Genomic DNA, 20431 nt, shown 5'->3' with positions numbered 1-20431 from the left:
TCGAAACATGATTAATGTTACAGATATAGGAGACACGCATAAAATTTCAACTTGGGGGCGTCGTAAAAAAAGTCGCTAGCCAAGTACTCAAGCCAGATTCCTCTACAACGTATCTGTCTCATCAAAACCCATGATTTACAGGTCTGATGGTCCTCGTGTCAGAATGGATTTCTCGAGCCTTTGTGTACGACGGTTGCTTGAAAGTAACAAAACAGACTGCAACATCTTGCTGCTGCTGGCTATTATTGGCAGCGTAGTGTAAAGCCGTGTGCCTGTACTGCACTGCAGCCACCTTCTGGTGAAGTCATGAACGGCAGGAAATTTACTTCACTTCTTTCACCATTAAGTCTGTTACTGACAGGCTGCATCCATCCCCTCCATTCAGAAATTTCTACCTCTTATGTAATGGGGCCTCTCAACACACATCAACACACATCTTGCAAGGTGGGTGTCAATATGCCAGATGGAATGGGACTGATCATGCTTACATCAAGAACAGTAATTTACTGTAACGGCTTGTCCGACGTTCAAGTATCTAATGTTTCATGACAACTATGTGGCCTTCTTCTGAGGTAGAGGAATGTGTTTTAAACTTCTGGATCCCTTCAGATGGTGGGAGAGGTGAGGCTGGGGTGAATCATTTGATGCCCCACATGTTGTGAAAAGTATTCCAACCACCGATAGCGGGTACAATGAAATCGACATTGTTGAATACATAATGACAGAAAGAAATACTTTGGGCAAGCTCTTCAGTGTAGTAGATAGTTGTTAGCTCCAGCCGTTGAGCTTCTAAATAAGATACACTGAGTCCCAAACCAGCAAATAGGTTGATCAAAGTTTTTAAGCTAAACTTCCTTTGAGTGTGAAACTTGCACGTCAATATTTCTCTGGAAAGTTGGACACTGAATCTGCTGTGGTGTGCAAACATTCAGGCTGGGATATTATTATCACGAGTAGTAGTGAGTGAACAGTTATTGATGGTAGTCAGACGCTGCCTGTGGTGAACAGAAGCCGTGTGATAGATGAGCTCACAGCCTGCCGTGACCGTGCTAGTATCGCCGCAGCAGACTTTGGCATTAATTGAAGGTTTTTGGTAATTTGCCTTTTTGCTGCACGTAGTTATTCTTTGCCTGCACAGTGGAGGGATTTTTTCAGATTTGTGTATGCATACATTGAAGTAATATTCGTCTCTTTGTTGTGACGACATACGTGATTATTGATTATAGACATTGTGGAATAATTAAAGTTGTTTCTAATCAATCTATCGAAGAAAAAGAAAGATAAGAATAAAGTTTGTCAGTGTGTAAATTGTCAATCTTCATATTATAGTAAATTAAAAAGTTTATTGGTTTCTTTCATTTTTTCTGCACCTCTTAAGGCTTGTTGACCTAACCCCTCCTGATCATTCAATTTCTATATATAAAAAAAATGACAGTAGTCGCATCAGCAGTTGTGACCTTGCTTTGCACTCTGGATGGATCGCAGTATTTCTTTTTTATTAGTTTAGATTATTGCTGCTTGCAGAATGTTCACGTAGTTACAGTGGCAAGATGAGGTAAGTTGTCTCTTGCGTGCAGAAGCGTACTGTATTGTTAGGAGATAATTAGAAAATGTTTTTATAATCGCAGTCTGAAACAAAAGAATTTGATTTTTCATGATTTATAGCAAGAGTAACAATCAGAATGCTAATATTGTCAGAGAAGCGTTACACGTTTCCGCACGTCTTTCACCGCAACAGTAACAGTTGTAAATACGTAACTAAACAGTTTTCACCTTTCGACCTGTGTGCCAGGATTTCGTTTCATTGGATGATTTCGCAGAGAGGGATGCTTCGTCTTGCTACTGCATTTACAAAATTTTAGGCCATAGTAGTTGGTCAGTAGTTGCTGCATAGCATTTTTTGTAGTTTGCGCGCTGTTTTATGTTAAGACATTTGTTTTGCATTTTTGCGTCTTTTCTTTATTGCTACAACGACAATGAAAACTAGAGCATAGGCAGGTAGCTCCAAAAAATGTTTCGGAAAATTTGAAACATAGTGTAGAAAATTCTTCTCAGGACAATAAAGTCAGGGAACTTTCGAACAACAGTGTGAATAATCAGCAGACGACTATTTGCCAATCACGTGTGTGATGAACTGCAAGGAACTACTCGCATTTCAGAAGGGCAAAATACCGTGACACAATCCGATTTTGTTATGAGAGATTTAGGTATTGCTTCTACTTCTACGGAGCAAATAATTTTGTCTTCTCCTCGTTCAGTAATAATATTACACAATTAATATTAGCTGAACTTGGTTAGATTAAAAAATCCAGTGACGAACTTCGTGGAGATATAAAAGAATATAGGGATGAGATTAATGAAAATTTAAATCGTAAATTCGAGGAAATGTCAGAACGGTTGAAAATTCAGCCACGTGAGGAACTCAAGTCAGATATTAATATTGAGTCCAGACTTGACCATGAACAGTCTGTTGACATTGTTGAGATGAGACAACAGATGTCTCATTTAGAATTGCAAAAGACGAATTACGATAAAAGTTCGAGTCATTACAGAATAAGATGCAAAATCAGTTGGTAACAGTTGCAAAAACTAGTCAAAGAAGTATCCGAACGAGTGACGCTGATACCGAAGAATTCTAGATTCTGCAATGTTTTAAACAAGGCGGATAACGACTAATCAGCAAAATAAACATGACGTGAAAAAGATACAGGAACAGCTTGCCTATATCAAAGAAAATAACGGTCGCTATAACGATATCAGTAAGTTCAATAAAATCACAATGATTGCTCTAATTTTGGAAAAGCTGATCACTTCTCTCGGGTACGTGTAGGATACAATGACTGGAGTGCGCGTTAAACTCATCCGTTCAGAAAAACGATGGTTTTGATTACAAACATTTTCCCTCAGTTAGGAAATTTGAAATTTTTCGCAGTGCCAGCAATGAAATCCACCCAAGGGAGTGGCTACAACAATTTGACTATTTTTTGCCATCAACATGGCCAGTTGGCCACAAACTTGAATTAATTTGCAGTTATTTCAAAGGAGAACCTGCGACAAGACTAAGATCGATAGCACCTGAATGTCGCACGTACGGTTATTTTTATCATGCGTTCTTGACCACTTGCTGGTCTGAAACAACTCAAGATCACGTGAAACATAACCTTACTAGGATGCACAATTATGAACAATCGAATTTCTTAACTAATGTGCAGTACTACGAAAACAAGATGCGCATGAATAGATATTTAAGTAATCCCTGAAGTCCGTTGGAATTAATACGTACACTCCTGGAAATTGAAATAAGAACACCGTGAATTCATTGTCCCAGGAGGGGGAAACTTTATTGACACATTCTTGGGGTCAGATACACCACATGATCACACTGACAGAACCACAGGCACATAGACACAGGCAACAGAGCATGCACAATGTCGGCACTAGTACAGTGTATATCCACCTTTCGCAGCAATGCAGGCTGCTATTCTCCCATGGAAACGATCGTAGAGATGCTGGATGTAGTCCTGTGGAACGGCTTGCCATGCCATTTCCACCTGGCGCCTCAGTTGGACCAGCGTTCGTGCTGGACGTGCAGACCGCGTGAGACGACGCTTCATCCAGTCCCAAACATGCTCAATGGGGGACAGATCCGGAGATCTTGCTGGCCAGGGTAGTTGACTTACACCTTCTAGAGCACGTTGGGTGGCACGGGATACATGCGGACGTGCATTGTCCTGTTGGAACAGCAAGTTCCCTTGCCGGTCTAGGAATGGTAGAACGATGGGTTCGATGACGGTTTGGATGTACCGTGCACTATTCAGTGTCCCCTCGACGATCACCAGTGGTGTACGGCCAGTGTAGGAGATCGCTCCCCACACCATGATGCCGGGTGTTGGCCCTGTGTGCCTCGGTCGTATGCAGTCCTGATTGTGGCGCTCACCTGCACGGCGCCAAACACGCATACGACCATCATTGGCACCAAGGCAGAAGCGACTCTCATCGCTGAAGACGACACGTCTCCATTCGTCCCTCCATTCACGCCTGTCGCGACACCACTGGAGGCGGGTTGCACGATGTTGGGGCGTGAGCGGAAGACGGCCTAACGGTGTGCGGGACCGTAGCCCAGCTTCATGGAGACGGTTGCGAATGGTCCTCGCCGATACCCCAGGAGCAACAGTGTCCCTAATTTGCTGGGAAGTGGCGGTGCGGTCCCCTACGGCACTGCGTAGGATCCTACGGTCTTGGCGTGCATCCGTGCGTCGCTGCGGTCCGGTCCCAGGTCGACGGGCACGTGCACCTTCCGCCGACCACTGGCGACAACATCGATGTACTGTGGAGACCTCACGCCCCACGTGTTGAGCAATTCGGCGGTACGTCCACCCGGCCTCCCGCATGCCCACTATACGCCCTCGCTCAAAGTCCGTCAACTGCACATACGGTTCACGTCCACGCTGTCGCGGCATGCTACCAGTGTTAAAGACTGCGATGGAGCCCCGTATGCCACGGCAAACTGGCTGACACTGACGGCGGCGGTGCACAAATGCTGCGCAGCTAGCGCCATTCGACGGCCAACACCGCGGTTCCTGGTGTGTCCGCTGTGCCGTGCGTGTGATCATTGCTTGTACAGCCCTCTCGCAGTGTCCGGAGCAAGTATGGTGGGTCTGACACACCGGTGTCAATGTGTTCTTTTTTCCATTTCCAGGAGTGTATTTTTTGACTAAATTACCTATCAGTTTACGTCACATAGTTTTGGCATTGTGGATACCAGACGAGCTCGTCTCATTTGGTTCACACATCTCAGTTAGCACTGTTTGGTGCTAAGAAATGTTCTCAGAAATTACGGGATAAATGTTACTTCAACAATACGAAAATGCGAATTCGTACTGACTTGGCAAAATGCAAAATGTGCCAAAAAGCAAAACCACCTACCGTTACACACAGAACAACACTATTTCTGATCATTCCTGTGAAACTAAGAGAATTAGCTGCTGTTAACATCTTCGGTCCAGTTATGAGCTCTATACATGGCCATTCATTTGCTTTTTTTTTGTAGCTGTTGAGCTTTCTTCTGTATTTGTGTCATTCACACCTTTACGGAAAGCAACTGCAAAATGTTTCTGTAGCATTCGTAAAAAAATTTCTGAAAGAAATAGGACATGTTGACAAAGTAATTTCTGATAATTGCCCACAATTTCGTTCCAACGCATGGATAAAAACTTTGAGATGTAGAAAAATTAAACCAATGTTTATATCAAGTTTTATGACATCTTGCAATCCTTCGGAACATATTATAAAAGAATTAGATAAACTATAAAGATTGTATTATTATCGTCAACAAAGAAACTGGGATTTACGCTTGTCGGATTTTCCAAATATCATTAACGAACTACCGAATGATTCTACAACTTTGCCTCCACCACCAGAGCGTACAAAACAGATAATAGCCTTCCCTAGACAACGACGTTTAAGACGATGTAAGACGATCAATTTAGCATTGGAAAACATCAAGAAAGCGGCAGAGAAAAGGATGAAGCTACCGAACCCACAAGAAAACACCAAGAGCTTACAGGTAGGTCAGAAAGTGTTGCATAAATAGCATCGTGTATCTTATAAAGGAAAATCTGAAAGTAGCAAGTTTTTCTTGGAGTATGAAAGTCGTCTACCCATACGGCGAATCACACATGCAAATAGTGTGTAATTTGAGATCATACGCATGCATAGATCACGAGATCTTAATCATGCACCGAACATCAAAGTATACAAAGAATAGTACCCTACGGGGTTTACTGTTTTCTGGTAAACATGTGGAGCGGAGAACACGGGTGGCCCATCCCGCTCGGCTAGAAGCGCGGTCTAACCGTGTCGGTCTAACGTGCTGCTTACCGAGCGGGAAGGAGTGCCGGTCCCCGGCACGTATCCACCCGGCGGATTAGTGTCGAGGTCCGGTGTGCCGGCCAGCCTGTGGATGGTTCTTAAGGCAGGCTTCCATGTGCCTCAGCAAATGAGGGCTGGTTCAGTTAAACTATGTTGGCGTTGTTGCGCAAACACTGTCTCCACGTACGCGTTCACCATAATTACTCTACCACACAAACATTGGGGGTTACACTCGTCCCGGGGTGAAGGGGGGGCGGGGGGTCCACTGGGGGCCGAACCGCACAATAACCCTGGGTTCTGTGTGGGACAGTAGTGGGGTGAATGGACTGCTGTAGCCTGTTGTGAGGTTGTGAACCACTGAGGGCTAAGGCGGTACGAAGCCTCTCCGTCGTTTCTAGGTCCCTGATTTAATGCACGATACCTACACGGGTGTCCCACCTCTTGCAGCGCATTTTCTTACTTTAGCTTTCAGCACTCTTTCATACTCTTCAGCTAACCTGTATAACTGTTAATGTATCTGTTACCGTCAATCTACTTAGTAGGGAATTTTAATGTATAGTGATGATCTATGATTTGTGCTGTCAAAAAGAATTGCTGAGCAGAGTCTGACAAGATGATAATACTGTGGAAGTAGACTTTTTTTTGCATCTATATTTGTACTATGGCAATATGGAATGGTAAACCATTTGTGAACAACTTGCATTTAGCTGGTGTTATTATGAGTTTATTGGTGAAGTTGTAACGCCGGAAATGCATATCCTCCTATTTCCATCTATTGTACTGTAAATTTTTTTTCCTTGGTTTGTTACCTCAAGATATGACGTTTATGTCTCTTTATATATCGTAATTGTTTTACTGTTTGTATATATATATATTTATGCATTTATGTTGGTTTGTTTTGTGAATATTATTTGTATTTATACGCTGGGTCTGGCCTAGGGAAAACTATACTATCGAACGAATACATCGATAGGTCGTGTGGAGAACGAAAGTGTTTAGGATCTTTGGTAGTGTTAACTCTGTCGCGTGGAGCGCGGGCAGAGAGAGTCTGGCTGGAGTAGCGAGTGGAGCAGGTGTGTGGTGTGAAGCTCCCGCGAGTTGCCGCGCTTTCGGGGTTTGGCAGCATGTAATTGCGCTCGACTTCCGATGATAGTTTCTGACATGGTGTCGCGGACGGGAAGCATTAGCTGGCGCACATCAAGAGCCCGTTTCGTCTGGTGACCGTGTCGAGAAGAAGGCGCGCCAACATCCAGCTTCTGCAACAGCGACGGCCGACAATGAGTGACTGTCGCCACATCCTCGATCGAAGGCTTCAAACCTTCAATCAAACAACAAGGAAGACTGGAAGCACGTAAAGTTTTAGAACTGTATGGCAGACCTCAGCTTTTCAAACTTTTAAAATTGTTGCATCACAAAATTACAGCTACTTAGCATGAACCTTTGTTGCTCATTGTCCCAATTGCATTACCAAGCAGGGTCCCTTCCTTTTCCGAAATGAACCAGAGTCTCGTTGAAATTCAAACGCCAGCATAATTCCATTTCACTGCTTTAATTTCAAAGTTCAGTTAAAGTATTCATAGCTGGCTACAATACTTAGATTACACAAGCACAAATTAAGAGTGCTAGTTTTGTTACCATATTTTATCTTACCTGTGACTGCAGCTCAGCTTGGTACGTACTAATTTTTACTATTGTTAATTGTTCAGAATCATTTAATTCAAGTTCAAAGTTAAATCTCCTATTTCTAAATTGCGTAGATTCAAGTAGCTTTTGAAATGATTGTTGCGGTAGTCCAAGACTAACCGTATTTTACTGAATTTCGATGTGCTTCAGAAAGAAAGCTCACTATTAACTTCAGTCACTAAATTAACTTTCGATTTTCCGGTTTTATTAATTCTTTTGCTAAATTAAGTCAGAGTGTGGCGAAATTTATTACTTCTGACAAACTTTCAGTTTTCACACTACATGTGTCAACCTTCAGTTGCCACGCTTCTAGTGCTAATTATATGTGTGATAACCTTTCTTTTTCAGTTATTGTAGTAATTGTCCATAGGACTGGCGACCGTAATTTTCCCCAAATCTCAAATATCTAATTACCGCTAGTTAATTGTTAACGTAACGGCCGCACATTTACTTTCTTTATTAACTTTACCCCTTTTCAAAATTAATTTCCACCGGTTTCATTTGCATTTTTCCTTTCATTTAGATGTAACCCTTTCCTCCCTCTTTACTGACAGATTAACTTCGGTGATGATTGCTTTTCCCAAATTTCCATTAGGTACACGCGGTTTAATTTTTCACTGTCATTAAGGTCGATAAGTGAGGGGGAGGTTACAAAGTATCTGATTGAAATGTAACACTCTTATATTGTTTCATAAATTTGGAACTTTTCTTTGAGGTCTTGGTATAGCAGAGTAGACTTGGTTTTGAGATTATAAGGTAATCATACTTTCTTCAGAAAGATAGTGTGCACATATAATGAAGTTTCTCGTGACTTATGGTAACTTGTGGATTCTAGCTGTACCTTTACCAGCCAGAATACCGTGTCATTTTTAAGGAAAGTGCATGGGATGACATTTTCTGCAGGTACATATTTTCTGAACTAGGTTATGAATTTTAGAGGCGTAGGTAACTGCTGACTTGGTTTGGGTAACAGACTGTGTATGAGTGGTTCTGAACTGAAAAAGGTATTTCTGATGAGCAGTAGTTTAACTAGGAACATTTTCAATTGATGCTTATTCTGCTATTTAGGAAGTATGTTGAAGAGTGATCATTTCAGACTTGTGTGCATACACATGATGAATTTATGGAGTTCTGTGTGATATGGATATGGAATCAGTATTATCATCGTTTTCCAAATTCAATTTCCCAGTTATGGTGATGGGTATGGAATATGATGAGAAATTTTGCTTAGAAGTTGCCACGTGCTGCTTATGATGTTATTATGGTTTATTATTGTGCAACTATGGTATATTATGGTGAAGTTATGGTATATTAGCTGAAGTGGGTTGTGATTCATAGGAAATTATTCTGAGGTTAATGAAATCTGTTGTTGTGAGGAAGACACGAAGACACAAAAGGCACTATATACGATATACTGAGGAGGTATTTTTTTGCGGCTCTTTATGAAACAAGACAAGGTAAGGAACGTACAGTCTTTAAACAAAGCAACCCACAGCTGTATTAGATACATGGAGCTTCTGTTTGTACACACTTTATTCGAAGGTAGAGTCACAGTGGTATTTTCAAGAGAGATTTATTTTGTCATGAAAGTATTTCTAAGAGGACAGTACTATTGAAGTTTTGTTGCTACTGACGAGATGTATTACGACGTTAAGAGCTATCCACTACGGAAAGAACACGAATTACAGTTTGAGTTACCAAATCATACCTGCTATAAACATTGTAAATTACAGAAACACGAAACCTTTATCTGTATGAAACACCAACGCTTGCGGATGACACATTTTCTTTTCACCTATTTGCAGATGATAGTGCAGATGTGGATGTATCTGTCGAGTAATGAGCATGAATGGTTTTACAAAGATTTTTGTGTCCCCTACTGAATTATGGGATGTAAGAGTGAGATGACTTTTCTAGCTTTGCGAAGTTGTGGAATGAAATTGTCTCAGTGAAAAATTTTCTTTCTCTACTTACTCGTATTAGTGTCTAAACTTATTGTACTTTATTTTTTGTGTGTGACAAGATCATAATTGAATTTTTCTCTATTGCACAAGTAAATAAAAAACACAGAAATGTATGTATTTTCAGATAGGAGTGAACCTATATAGCGAGCAAGTTACATTCTAAAAATGCAAATGATGCTGTGGTCTGTTATGGAGAACTAGACATTCCAGAAATACAGTCATGTTCAAAACATTGCCCGTGACTTGTATATAAATATGTCATGTATTTTGACAACTTTCTTTCCAACTTGTAGTACTTCTACGCCTCGATGCAAGTTGATCTGCTACATTTTTATGTGTGTTGTAAATAACTGATTAAAATAAGTTCTTTCAGTAGTTTAGTATTCTATTTAAACAATTTTATTTGAGAATTTCTCTTATGGTGATGAATGAAGATGTAGTTTCTCCTACAGCAGTGATGGAGTGCCGATTATAGCACATTGAGTTAATGACTGCAAGATGATGTTTTTTAACTGTCGTTAAGCAACACTGAGACTCAAGAGAAGCTATTTTCTTCATTTTCAATCAATAAACTGTTTCTTTCAGCTACTACTGAACACTCCGAGGATAATTCTTTTTTGTGTTGCATCTCTACAGTAAGTTGTGTCAATATTAGTTGCTTTATGAGACATGCCTTTTGAATGTTATATTTATTTTGATGTTGTGACTAACTACATATGGCCATACAATTCTCACTCCACACACAGAAAAGTTGACATTTGACATCTGATGATACTGAATTAGTGATATTACTTGCTATTTTCTGTTCGACGATCATCATGTAAATGTTTGTATGATTTTATGAGAAATGAAATATTTGTGCTGCACTTAAAAGGAAGTTTATGCGATAATCACTGATCCATCCCTCAAAGACTGAATGTGTAATAAGTTATGAAAACTGAATTGACTTCTTTACTAACCTATGTTGACTGGTGCTCAAGTCCCCTATAATGTATAAGAAGGAACTGCATTTTTACTCATATTTTTTTTTCTTAAATATCTACAAAAAATGGGATTGTATTAACTTATATTTTCATTGTTTACCTGTAATTTTACTGTGACTGTGAATGCATTTTCGAGCAATTCTAATTTTATATTGTTTCATAATTTAAATCACATGTAGTTATTATATATATATATATATATATATATATATATATATATATATATATATATATATATATATACCAACATCGAGATCTACAATTAGTTGTACCATTTTTTAAATATGTCACCATTAATGTCTTTAGGCAAATCTGTATGTCATTCTGATGCTTGTATAATTTAATTTCTCTATTTTAACACGATTTGCAATTGTATGTGATATTTGTATCTACACAACTGAAAGACATTCTTTACACCCTTGGAGAACTATAAATAACATATTGTCCTGTCAAATGAAGTACTATCAGTGTCATGTGAATATGAGTGCTTACATGCAAGATGATACTTCTATATTATTTTCCTTGACTACATTGAAAAACTTATCAATTTCCTGTTACGTACATAACTTATGTAATCTTATGCTTATGTTTGTGTATTTTACCACTTTTGTAAAACATCTAACGCTATTTTTCTCAGTTGTTATTTAAGAATTTTGTTTGGTCCTTGCCAACACGTTAGGCAAGAATCACCCCACAAAATTCTTAAAAGTGGGGGTGGGGGTTATGAAAGTTGGACGTTAATAGTTCTTTGGGAAGTTGACCACTGATCCTGCTGTGGTGTGCATACACAAACTCTTAGGCTAAAATATTATCACGAGTAGTAGCGAGTCAACAGTTGTTGAGGGTAGTCTGAAGCAGCCTGCAGTGGACAGATGTTGCTTGAAAGATGAGGTTACAGCCTGCCATGACCGCGCTAGTAGCGCTATAGAAGACTTTGGCATTAATTGAAGATTTCTGGTAATCTGCCTTTTTGCTGCACGTAGTTGTTCCTTGCTTACACACTGGAGGAATTTTGTCAGATTTGTATATACATACATTGAAAGTAATATTTGTATCTTTGTTGTGACCAGATACGTAATTATTGATTATAGACATTGTGGAATAATCACAGTCGTTGTTAATCAATCTATCGAAGAAAAGGAAAGATCCGAGTACAGCTTGCAGCGTTTAAATTGTTAATTTTCAGAATACAGAAAATTAAAAGTTTTATTGGTTTCTTTTATTTACCCCTCCTGATTTTATATATATAAACGGCGTAGTTGCATCAGTAGTTGTGACCATGCATTGCACTCTGGATGAATCGCAGTATTTCTTTTGAATTAGTTTATCATGTTGCAGGCTGCAGAATATTCACGCAGTTGCAGCAGCAAGACGAGGTAAGTTGCCTGTTGTATGCAGGTTCATTATCGCATTAATTGTTAGCAGATGTTAGAGAATATTTTTATAAGCGTAGTCAGGTACAAGAGAATTTGATTTTTCGTGATTTATCAGAAGAGTACTATATTAATATTGTCAGAGATGGAGCTTTACATATTTATGTACATATTTCACCAGAACAACAATAATAATTACGGCTTTCAAGTGAAGACAGAGGCAGCGTGTAGGATAGGAAAGACTAATCATCAGGGGTGGTAGGATATCAAGACAATTTTGGATAATTGGAAGAGACTAATGTTCACGTTGAACCTTCCTCCTTCCTTCTCCCCCACCCTTTTTTCTGTATCATACCCATACTGCGACCTCACCCTTTTCTATTTAATCTTTTTAAATAGGATGAAAAAATTGAACAATCAGCTTCCTATATCAAGGAAAGATAAGGCGTGGCGTCATTCTCATGCACTGGGATGGTTAATGTCCAAGGAAGAGGCTTATACTAAGTTTGGCTGCACGCAGCTAAGTCCTTAGATACTCAATCACAAAGTAAGAAATTTCACAAAAGCTACCACATTTTATAATCTAGGCAGTTGTGCACGTTGATGAACGAGATTTTTGTCTACCACACAGGTTCAAACATGCATGATAGGTATAGGTCACAAGGAAAACATTGAGATATGAAGCTCAGAGATAGGATACGGAGCAAGTAGAGTCCAATATTGAGGGTTGCATACGTTACAAATTAAGGCACTGCTGTTACATCATTATTATACTGGCCTCTCTCTTTCCCGCTATAGTTTTTCAAGTATGACGTGTCCGAGAACTGTTGCATTTCGGCCGCTTCCTACTCTTCAACTTATTGCCTTATTAAAGCGTTCAGGAGCGTGACATCAGTGGAAAATTTTGAGTTACACCTGCACTTCTGTTGCTGCCATGTTGCAATTTGCATTTTCTGCCAAACAAACATTTATCTCGCTGACATGTTAATGCAGTTGTAATTGCAACAAAATCAAAAAGCGCTTTATTAACAAGCAACACAGGAAATGACAGGCCAATAGCTTGTGAGAACGCTCAGTGTCGACATAAAAAGTAAATGTCTAATTTCTTCACTTATGTTGCTACAAACCCATACCAGTTCCCATTTCATTAGCTATCGATAGTTATTAAAAATTACTTTATTCTATTGAAAAAAACTGTATGTGCTTAGATATTATGGCACACAATGAAATTTCGCATATTAACTCACACAGCTACGAACAGCCTTTTAAAGCGCCTTCTTTCATTGTGCAAGGTAGAATTCTCTGTACAATATTAATGGCATGAGACTACTAATATATACTAATAAGTCAATTGCGTCAGTTTGTGTGTCCTTTTTTTTCAATGTTTCTTCCATTAATAGGCCAATTGCAAGTTGGCTCATTCATTTCAGTTATTTTTCGAAGGCTGCTATAACTTTATTTTAATATTTAATCAGTATTCAGAGTACACCACATTCTCGTGTCCTGTCTTCTTGTGATGTCTCACAGACTCAGTAATTTGTCGAAAGCGTGCGTATATCAACGTAATTGTTAGACTTTCTCTCAACAGACAGCATATATTAAAATAAATTTCGAAAAATTATTGAAACATTAAAACACACACACACACACACACACACACACACACACACACACACACACACACACACACACACACACACACACACATCTATATATATATATATATATATATATGGCAGACACAGAGAGGAAGAGGAGGTGTATTCAATATCTGTGTTGAGCACGTACGTAGGTACAGCCACAAGGAACAGATTAATATACAGGATGAGTCACTAACTATTGACACCTAGAATAACTGCGATAGTATGATAGTAGCTGAAAAGATTGTGGGACAAATGTTGCATGGGACAACGGGGGCCATAATATGACGTTGGTTTTTTGTTGCCAGGTGGGATCGCGTCAGAGAAATGGTCAACTTTGTTTTTTTTTTTTTCAATGGGATGCTATAGTTTGTTACTTATTTTCTTATAGCGGCTATCGAGATGAATACAATGACGTATAACAGTAAGGTTTTTGGAGGTTCCCGGGTTCGATTCCCGGCGGGGTCAGAGATTTCCTCTGCCTCGTGATGGCTGGGTGTTGTGTGCTGTCCTTAGGTTAGTTAGGTTTAAGTAGTTCTAAGTTCTAGGGGACTGATGACCATAGATGTTAAGTCCCATAGTGCTCAGAGCCATTTGAACCATTTTGGAGGTCAATGAAGATGAAAAAGGTGGCATGAGCGTCCCTTTACAGAAGGTGTTCTAAGTGATGACCATTGGTATCAATGCAGTGCCGCAATCTTCTTATCATTGATTGAGTGATATTCCCTATCACATCGGCACTTATCGAAGCACATGCTCTGACAGTTCTCTCTCGTATATCGTGCAAATACACTCCTGGAAATTGAAATAAGAACACCGTGAATTCATTGTCCCAGGAAGGGGAAACTTTATTGACACATTCCTGGGGTCAGATACATCACATGATCACACTGACAGAACCACAGGCACATAGACACAGGCAACAGAGCATGCACAATGTCGGCACTAGTACAGTGTATATCCACCTTTCGCAGCAATGCAGGCTGCAATTCTCCCATGGGGACGATCGTAGAGATGCTGGATGTAGTCCTGTGAAACGGCTTGCCATGCCATTTCCACCTGGCGCCTCAGTTGGACCAGCGTTCGTGCTGGACGTGCAGACCGCGTGAGACGACGCTTCATCCAGTCCCAAACATGCTCAATGGGGGACAGATCCGGAGATCTTGCTGGCCAGGGTAGTTGACTTACACCTTCTAGAGCACGTTGGGTGGCACGGGATACATGCGGACGTGCATTGTCCTGTTGGAACAGCAAGTTCCCTTGCCGGTCTAGGAATGGTAGAACGATGGGTTCGATGACGGTTTGGATGTACCGTGCACTATTCAGTGTCCCCTCGACGATCACCAGTGGTGTACGGCCAGTGTAGGAGATCGCTCCCCACACCATGATGCCGGGTGTTGGCCCTGTGTGCCTCGGTCGTATGCAGTCCTGATTGTGGCGCTCACCTGCACGGCGCCAAACACGCATACGACCATTATTGGCACCAAGGCAGAAGCGACTCTCATCGCTGAAGACGACACGTCTCCATTCGTCCCTCCATTCACGCCTGTCGCGACACCACTGGAGGCGGGCTGCACGATGTTGGGGCGTGAGCGGGAGACGGCCTAACGGTGTGTGGGACCGTAGCCCAGCTTCATGGAGACGGTTGCGAATGGTCCTCGCCGATACCCCAGGAGCAACAGTGTCCCTAATTTGCTGGGAAGTGGCGGTGCGGTCCCCTACGGCACTGCGTAGGATCCTACGGTCTTGGCGTGCATCCGTGCGTCGCTGCGGTCCGGTCCCAGGTCGACGGGCACGTGCACCTTCCGCCGACCACTGGCGACAACATCGATGTACTGTGGAGACCTCACGCCCCACGTGTTGAGCAATTCGGCGGTACGTCCACCCAGCCTCCCGCATGCCCACTATACGCCCTCGCTCAAAGTCCGTCAACTGCACATACGGTTCACGTCCACGCTGTCGCGGCATGCTACCAGTGTTAAAGACTGCGATGGAGCTCCGTATGCCACGGCAAACTGGCTGACACTGACGGCGGCGGTGCACAAATGCTGCGCAGCTAGCGCCATTCGACAGCCAACACCGCGGTTCCTGGTGTGTCCGCTGTGCCGTGTGTGTGATCATTGCTTGTACAGCCCTCTCGCAGTGTCCGGAGCAAGTATGGTGGGTCTGACACACCGGTGTCAATGTGTTCTTTTTTCCATTTCCAGGAGTGTAGTAAATATTATCCGGACACGGCGTATCCTTCTAACGTGCCATTGACATGTAAACACCATTCGACAGTTTCGCAATACAACTCTAATAGGAACGGTAAGGCTAGTATCATCGAATCAAGCGAATGTGAATGATGTAATTCGTCGAATAACAAGTCGATATGCTTCTCATTTACGGAGAATGCCAACGAAATTTAGTGAGAGCTAGAGACTTATACGCTGAAGATAACCTCAACGTACTCACTCTACAAGTACATTTAGAAATGTGTATGATAAATTGAGAACCACTGGATCTTTAACGCATCGGAAACAGATCCAGAAAAGGATAGTTACTAACGAGGAAACGGAAATTGGTACTCTTGCAGCTGTGGATCGAGATCCTTGTGTTAGTTCGCGTCAAATCGCAAGGGAATCTGGAATGAGCCAGAGTAATTCGTTTTCTGCATCGCCATAAATATTATCCTTACCGTATCTGTCTCCACCAAGAATTAGCTGGTACGAATTGTATGCGTCGCATTGAATTCTGCCGATGGACTCAACTTCAGATTCAGTGGGATGACACATTTATTAATTTGATTTTATATACTGACGAGGCTACAATAACGAACAATGGAAATGTTAATTTGCGTAACATGCATTATTGGGCAACTGAAATCTATGTTGGCTGCGGCAAGTTGCACACCAAAACCGTGGTCAGTGAATGTATGGTGTGGGATTATGGAGGACAGAATTATAGGCCATTATTTCATCGAAGGAAATGTTAATGGTAGGAAGCACACCACATTCCTGCAAGAAACATTAGGCCTGTTATTGGAAGAAATACCTTTAGGAACAAGGAACGGAATGTGGTATCAACGCGATGGGTGTCCGGTACATTTTTCGCTGATGGCTAGAAATGAGCTGAAGAGGCAGTTTCCAAATTGTTGGACTGGACGCGGAGGAGATGTGTCGTGACCGGCTCGTTCGCCAGATTTGATACCTCTGGATTTTTTCTTGTGGGAATTAGTAAAAGACATTGTTTCTAAAGACGTTCCAACTACATGTGTTTCGATAAGTGCCGATGTGATAAGGAATACCACTAAATCCATGATAAGAAGATTGCAGCACTGCATTGATACGAATCGTCATCACTTCGAACACCTTCTGTAAATGGCCGTTAGTGCCACCTTGGTGACCTTCGTTGACCTTCAAAGACCTTACTGTTACACATCATTGGATTCGCCTCGATAGCCGGTATCAGTAAATAAGTACCAAATTATAGCATACCATTAAAAAAAAAAAGAAGAAAGTTGAGCTTCGTATCTGAAGTGACCCCACCTAGCAACAAAAAACGTCGTACTATGGCCCCCGTTGTCCCATGCAACTTTAGTCGCACAAACTTTTCAGCTCCTATCATACTGTCGGAATGAGTCTTGGTGGGAATAGTGACTCACCCAGTATATGTACACGATCCAGTCACCTTAATGTGATCACTGCCCTGTTTAACGTGCAGTAAGAACTCAAAGGCAGCATGCGGCAACAAAATCAGATGTGTTGGGGCAATACAGAAAAAAGAACACTTATTGTCGTAATGCGGAAATGGGGCAATTTCTCTTATGTCCAAAAGGGCATCAGCACTGGTTTTTGGGCCTAAGGGTGGAAGCATTTCCAAAAAGGATAGGTTTGTAAACTGTTTGTGTGCTGTTGTGATTAAAGTACACCATGTAAGACAAAATGGCACTATCCAAAACAAGCAAGGAGGGAATTCTGGTGCACCACAGGCCCCAGATGATGGGTGAACGGCAGCTGCAGAGATGTGTACGGGTGAATGGACGTGCGACTGTTGAGCAACTGGCCATTCAGATGAACCACGGGACTCGCAGTGTGTGTGAACGGTTTGAAGAGCAGCAGAAACAGTTTATTGCAGTCCCCTGGCTACCAAACTCTCTGCATTTAAACCCAATCTAGAATCTGCGGGACTACTTCGATCGGATGTTTTGAGCCATGGATCCTCAACCGAGAAACATAGCATAGCTGGTCATGGGACTGAGTCAGCATGACTCCACATCCCCACCAGTCCCTTCAGAAACTCACTGACTCTCTATCTGTACGTCTCGCAGCTGACCGCACTGCAAAAGGTGGTTATTCAGCATTTTTACAAATGGTCACGTTAATTTGGCTGGATAGTATTGTTGTGACTTGGCCAGACAGCCAAGCCACTGTGAGGTAGCCGAAAGGCACGCGTTTAAGCTCACGCAGGCTGGCGTGAGGTCTGGAACAGGCAAAGGTATTAAGACTAGCCAAAAAGGTACGTAGCTTCTGGAATACTTAATTTTAATCCATAATTGGTGAACATCGGTCTGACGGTACATGCATCACAAGATAAATAGCAAATGATAATGGCGCCTTGCTAGGTCGTAGCAAATGACGTAGCTGAAGGCTATGCTAACTATCGTCTCGGCAAATGAGAGCGTAATTTGTCAGTGAACCATTGCTAGCAAAGTCGGCTGTACAACTGGGGCGAGTGCTAGGACGTCTCTCTAGACCTGCCGTGTGGCGGCGCTCGGTCTGCAATCACTGACAGTGGCGACACGCGGGTCCGACGTATACTACCGGACCGCGGCCGATTTAAAGGCTACCACCTAGCAAGTGTGGTGTCTGGCGGTGACACCACAAGTATATATAAAACACACACACATGTGTAGAACAATATTCAATGCCAACCGACATATCGCACGTATTACTAACAATAAGTATCTACAAGACGACTTGTTTGGCGTACAGGTAATAAATTGTGTACAGGGATCTTCCTCGCAAATCAGATTGTCTATTAGTGAGAACCGTACCACAAAACCTACAAGTTTCTCTAATATTAGCCTCCACATACAGACAGTGTATAACATGTATACATAATCGTCAAGGCCACGCGTTGTGCGTGTAGTAGCATTGCTAGGAGTCGTCGGTTATGCTTGATTCTTGGACTCACTCTCCTTTCTACGCCAGTATGGTAGACTTGTACCTGATAACAGACTAAAATGACGAATTTTCGGTTAAATGGACAGCATCGGAGATGATGTCATAGGACACGATGGCCTGTTTAACACTTGGAGCGCTAGTCACTTGCGTAAATCTACTTATCCCAGTGCCACACTGTTGTCTACGTCTCATACAGTTCCACTAATTTCACTGTAATTTGACTCACTCGCACAAACTCAAGCAGCAACATGAAACAAAGCTTATTAACTGTTTTTTAAATAAATGGCAATTACATCGTTCTTCAGTTAAACGTTCTTCTGGTGCAAATAAAAAATAGCATTTAGTTTACAACTGAAGAAGTGATTTTAAGACTACATGCAAAATGATTGCAATACGTTCTCGAATGTCATTCAGGTGACTGTTTTCTTACCTGACTCAGATAAATCATAAGTAGGATCTTCATCTACGCCAGCAGCATCTAGAAAAACGTACAATCATCTCCAGATTTTTTCGAGTGTGCAAAGTATCTCCGCCACACTGAGTGGACTGTTGCCACATTCATTCCTTCGAGTACACATCTCTCAGTCTCTTACCCAACTGACTAAGTTTCACTATTTCAGTTACCGCGAGACCACGAGCAACAGACCAAACGCAATAAAGAATTTGACAATACATTGTGCTCTTACGCTGATCAACAACACGAAGAACGATTTTTTTCTCACAGACCTACTGCCTTATTATTTTCATAAGTAAACTTGTCGCTTTAATCATGTAAGTGGCTGTGAAGGTCTACTGATCAGTAAGCGAGAACATAACAATGTTCAATATCAAGAATTTGATTGTTGATGTTCGCCTTTTACACATTTCGCATATTTTCTGTTGGAGTGTTGGCAGTTACGTTAGACGTCTTTGAAGCGTTCGATCTTATCACGTGGTTGACGGCGCTGAAGTTTCGCGTCATTAAAGGAAGCGATATTCTGGGGCAACAACTTTGTAACTGAACGAGTGATTGCTTTTCCATTGATAAGTAAGTGTATATCTCAAATATGTTAGTTTGTCGGCTGCGTATTGTATATACATACATCATTTACGCTCTTACGACTTTTTTACTTTGTAGCAGGAAATTTGAATCCTTCATGCGTAAACATTGACAGTCAGGGGACTGATTCAACCCAGAGAAAAATCGCCGAAATAAACTACAAACATCAACGAAAGTCAGAGATGTATGGCACAAAAAATGCAGATTACAAGCAATGCCATATAAAGATGTCTGAAGATCAGTACAAAGCTAAGTGGCATATGCGCAACGTAATAGTAGAAGCAGAGCTGACTGTGATTCAAAATCATACAACGTCGAAAACTCATGTTCGCTATCTTGTACCAGAACAACCGGCGATTTCTTCTTTCATTAAGAAGACTGGTGAAATCACCACAAAAAACAAAGTAACTCAAGCTCTTGAAATAAAATATGTTGTTTTTTAGTTGAACACAATATGTCCTTCACTGTTACATCAGACAACGTTTCTGAGGAGTACCTCGCCTGATTCTGAAATTATTAGAAATATGCAATTAAAGCCAACGAAGGAACTGCAATAATAAAAAAACGTCATCGCCACCACCAGAAAAGAACTACTACAACAAAAATTGCAGACTAGTTGATTTGGACGAATCCACTGATATTGGGAGCATGCAAACGATGTCTGTCGTTGTGAGGTAATAATTGTTATTTCACTGTGTTTATTGATTATAAGT

The sequence above is a fragment of the Schistocerca nitens genome, chromosome 6 (genome assembly GCF_023898315.1).
Source record: "Schistocerca nitens isolate TAMUIC-IGC-003100 chromosome 6, iqSchNite1.1, whole genome shotgun sequence".
Classification (NCBI taxonomy): Eukaryota; Metazoa; Arthropoda; class Insecta; order Orthoptera; family Acrididae; genus Schistocerca; species Schistocerca nitens.
This window is presented reverse-complemented; position numbering follows the sequence as displayed.